The 5,000-nt window shown below is 37.9% G+C and overlaps 1 protein-coding gene across 1 annotated transcript in view; it reads right to left on the bottom strand.

The window, feature by feature from the left end:
* LOC113815881 (transmembrane protein 145) overlaps positions 1-5,000 on the bottom strand; it is a 52,364-nt gene that overhangs the window by 45,955 nt on the left and 1,409 nt on the right. Inside the window, exon 2 of the mRNA XM_070116882.1 lies at positions 1-329. This exon is cut by the window's left edge and continues 909 nt beyond it. The gene's annotated coding sequence lies outside the window, so the exon portion shown is untranslated. The remainder of the gene's footprint in view (positions 330-5,000) is intronic.

Genomic DNA, 5,000 nt, shown 5'->3' with positions numbered 1-5,000 from the left:
AACCTACGACGCTTCTCTCATACCTTACGAAACGCCCTGAGAAGAGTAGTTATGAAAAATAATTACAGACTAATTAGATCCAATCACTTCACATCACATAAAAAAAAACTCGTATATATCAAATTCCGAAAATTTCAGGTTAGAACTCGCACATTTTTGCCACAATACTAACGTGCCGCTTTTGTTACAAGAGAATAACACAATGCGCCGATGGAACAAAATCTGATAAAGCACACTTAAGAAATATCGAATATAATATTGGTAATCCAGGTGACCAATATTATTTTCTTAAAGGCAAGGCGGTCCTGTGTGTAAGCGGCCTCTGCGTTCTGAAAAAAGAGGGAAGAATCTTAATAAAAAATATGAGCTTCTAAAGGGTCAAATAATGTCGTGTATAATTTGTGGTTTGAGATAAATGATTGACACCAGTTATTTTATGTTACATGACATATATATATATATATTGTTGCAAATCCTCCTTGCAACAGCGTGGCACAGGTGAGAGAAATATAGCAATATTCTCCCTTTATTTCATTCTAATTATCACGGCGCCAATACGAGAGTCAAAGGCAATGCTGGCCACAAACATTCATAATATCCGTCTTTCTGCTGTTAATAACTAAGACACAACACTCATCTACGTAGCCGATGCAGCACGACACTCGGAAGGTGGCATGAGGCGGGTTAGGGCGTGACAGTTCCTCACGTGCGCTGAAAAATGCAGTCTTTTCAGCACAGAATCCGTGCACGAGGTCTGTCTTCATCCGTCTTCCCTCGATTCCCCCCTCCTTCGCGCTTCTTTTTTTCCCGCCAAAAAAACAAAACAAAAACAAAAACATATGCACGTCGCGATGCGCAAACAGCGTTCACAGTAATATAAATTATTATTTTAAGATAAAAAATAAAATAAAAAATCAATCTCACACTGACAAAGGATATGTTCACTACAACAGGATGCTTTATATGCACCCAACAACCATATATAATTTCACTGACATATCCACTCTCCACTAAAATCTGAGCCAAGATTCCCTGACCACTTAACTGCCTAGAATCCGAAAAAAAAAATCCGCAATCCACTGAAATTTTAGAGCCGAAAATTCTGTTTTACTTTGAAATCTCAACTAGAATACAAAAAAAAAAAAAAAATACTGTTCAGTGAAATCCCAAAGAAAGTGCGAAAAAAATCTGCTATCCACTGAAATATCAGTTAGAATTTTTTTAAAATCGAATATTATCTGAAATATCAAATAGAAATCTGGAAAAAATGCTAACCACTGAAATATCTAATAAAATCGGAAAAAAACTGCAATTCATTAGAATTTCAAAATAGCAGAAAAAGCTGTTATAACCTGACATTTGTTACTTACTGAATTCTCATTTAAATACAAAAAATCTAACCCCTGAAACCTTCAAGAAAATACAAAAAAATCTGTCATCCTTGAAACTATCAAAGATATACCTATAAACCAAATAAAATACTAAAATCTCAGAGAAAAAATGAAAAAAATAGCTGACTGAAAATTCTACTAAAATCCGGCATGTGTATTGTGCGATCCAACGAAATTTCCACAAAAATATGTTGTCTTCAGAAAATTCCACGAATGTACATTATTTACTACTCACATTCCTTGTTTAATGATCCAGTTTTCGTGTTAATCTATTTTATTTTAACTAAGTCAATTTATTGTTGGTTCTGTCTGCGTTCTAATGCACACTGTATGTTTATTAAGATCAAATTACTGGCTTTGTTTCTCTATTTAATAAACGGAATTGCAATGGAAATATTTCGTAAACAAACATTGGTGAAACAATATTACAATTATTCACTTTAATATATGCAGCACTTTTCATTATAGTTACTTCTCATCTACATTCCTTCTGTCAATATTCCTTCTCGAGGACCATTCTCAAAAATAGCAAAGGGTTTCGGCATATTTGTGTGTTTTCTTTCCTTCTTTGTTCCATCTACAATTTGTTCAGGATGGACCCTTCACGTGTGTGTGTGTGTGTGTGAGTGTGAATGTCAGTGTCAGTGTCAGTGTCAGTGTGTGTGTGTGTGTGTGTGTGTGTGTTTGAGATTTCTGTGGCCGCCTATACTGTATAATAAATTCCCCAAGACTAAGAAAGGAAGGGAGCGCAATACAGCATGCTAGGTTACATCTTAAAAAGGTGTGAAATAACTCTTAAGATATGGTAGACAACACTAATCGTCCCCTGCATTTCGCGAGAAATACTCGCCCTGGCAGTTTTGCACATATTTGCAACACTGATTAAATGAAAGCCACAACTTTTGAAATAGTAATTGAAATTAGACTGATCTATCTCTTACTTTCTAAGCAGTACGAGAACTATTAATGGGACAAGTGGTTACGTAGCTAAGTGAAACAAATATAAACAACTGGCTAACATGTCAGGAAAGGAAAAAAACATCAGCTATGTGAACGCTTTCCAATTATTCTGATGCAGGCACGGTAGAGCTTCACCTAAAGAAAAAAATAATCAAGAGAAATCTGTTCTATGATGTATAGAGGGAAATAATCACAGCCCAATCCTATCATAGGCCTATATGAAAATCAACCGGGGACATTGTAGGAGTCGGTAAGGATATAAAGAGCGGTACCTTTAATTCACATTTAATTTTTCTCAAACAATACTCTGAACAAATAAATCTGTAAAACAGCCACCCGATTTATGTAGCGCTATTCCTATGGTTGTAAATAAAAATGCTTTTAACACTGAAAATCTGGACCAACAACAACAAGGAACACTGGTTGTAGGTTAAAAGGAATCGCAGGGCGCTTAAATCTTACCACCAAAATACATATCACAGAGTTAATAAAATATAAGAATAGGTAGCATGAAGATAATAAAAAATGGGAATACGTTGCACTGAGGTAATAAAAGACAGGAATGCGCAGCACGAAAATTATAAAAAGACTAATCATTGAGGTATCTGACCGTCATGAGGGTCGGGGGTGCCGCTTCCCATGCAATGAGGCTGATATTCGGTGAAGATGATGCACTTTTATCAGCTGTTTTCATTCATACGTTTCTTGAAAAGAGGATTTCATAATATCCGAATAAAATCCTCCACCTTAGCCCCATATGCTGATAATTCGTACAGTGTATAGCAACAGACTGTTCGTGGAATTTCGAAAATGGCGCGAAAACACATCATGACCCATTTTCTTTGGAAGTTTCAAACGAAAATGTCATTCTCCAAAAGTGAGAGAGAAAAAAAACTCGTTATAACGACCGACGTCAAACAAGTAACTTACATTGGTAATCAAATAGGCAAAAGAAAATTACAAGAAAAATATGGTGGGGCTTAGTGAAAGAACATTGACCTCTCACTGCTTCCTTTCCGGACGCGCTTCCCAAAACTTAAAGCTAAGTTAAAGACAAAGCTGATAACTGGCCAAAGGAACTTAAACCAAATAAATAAATAAATAAATAAATAAATAAATAAAGCATGAGACATATATAACGGCGGCAAAGGCATATGCGATCTCTACGGCATTCACCCCCGGACTTCAGCTTTCATAAACCTTACTAATGAGCAGAGTTTCAGATTTGGGACAGGACATCAAGAGAAAGTCATAAGAATTGTTCGCCTGTGCTCTGTCTCTCTGTCTGATGGTCTGTGTGTCTGACAGTCTGTGTGTCTCTCTGTCCGTCGCTCTCTCTTCTTTCTTTCTTTTTTTCTCTCTCTCTCTCTCTCTCTCTCTTTTTCTTTCTCTCTCTCTCTCTTCTTTCTTTTTTTCTTTCTCTCTCTCTCTCCCCCCCCCCCTATTTCTCCCTTCCTCGCCCTCCTTTATTTCTCCATTCCTGGCTCTCCCATTTCTCTCCCTCTTCCTCCCCCTATCATTCTCACTCTCTCACCCCCCTATCACTCACTTCCTCTCTCACTCTCTCTCTCTATCTATCTATCTATCTCTCCTATTTCTTCCTTCCTCGCCCTCCCCTATCTCTCCCTTTCCTTCCCTCTCTCTCACTCTCCCTCCTCCTATATATATCTCTCTCTCTCTCCACCTATCACTCACTCTCACTCCCAAAAATTAACGCTCATGAGAGACATGTCATTACACCCGAGTGGGATGAATATTACAGACACAATCACATAAAGAACATCAATAAAAACCGTAAACTAAACATCAGCTCAAACAGATCAAATTGTTCGTCAAGATGTGATAAATGGCCTTGCCCGAACAGTTTGAAATTTGTGTCAACGGTATCGAAACATCACCCAGAGCGGAAATAATAACAATAATAATAGGCGATCATACCTCAGCCTTCACATAAACCATTACATTTAGCACATTGATTTGTAAAAAACATTAATCATTAAACCACCACAGGAAGTTGATGCACAAGAATCAGGCGCACCGAACTGGTTAACGACCCTAACAATCAATATCATGGACCTCACTCTTGCCGTAATGGAATTCGGCGATGCTTTAGCCTTCGGTAGGGTAGGTTAGCAGCAGATTTACCAACCGAGTGCCATTGTGGTTCTTCCTCTGATGGCGTTTATGCGAGGGAGTACAAGGAATTGAGGTTTTGTACTCGTTATAATAGAGAGAGTGATGTCACAACCAAAATGTAGCTAAAAAGACTCATATAATAGAGAGTGATGAATAAAGAGAGCTAGAAAACTCACGACGTTACGGTACAACTCACACACACACACACACACACACACACACACACACACACACACACACACACACACACACACACACACACACACACACACACACACACACACATATAGGGATTGGGCTATCTACAGCTAAATCAAATGAGGCTAGAGTTAGTCAAAGTGTTCGAGGATTCTGGGCGCGTGGACAGAAAACCTTCCTTGATATCTGAATGTCCGGACCATAGTTTGGCCATGAGAGTCGAAGAAATTCCTGTTTTGCGTCCACCGCCCGCAGTTCCCGACAACGACACCAAAAAAATAAATTTTTTAAAATAAATTGCATTACTCCCCTAAA

This window comes from Penaeus vannamei, chromosome 39, assembly GCF_042767895.1.
Source record: "Penaeus vannamei isolate JL-2024 chromosome 39, ASM4276789v1, whole genome shotgun sequence".
Taxonomy (NCBI): domain Eukaryota; kingdom Metazoa; phylum Arthropoda; class Malacostraca; order Decapoda; family Penaeidae; genus Penaeus; species Penaeus vannamei.
This window is presented reverse-complemented; position numbering and strand designations above follow the sequence as displayed.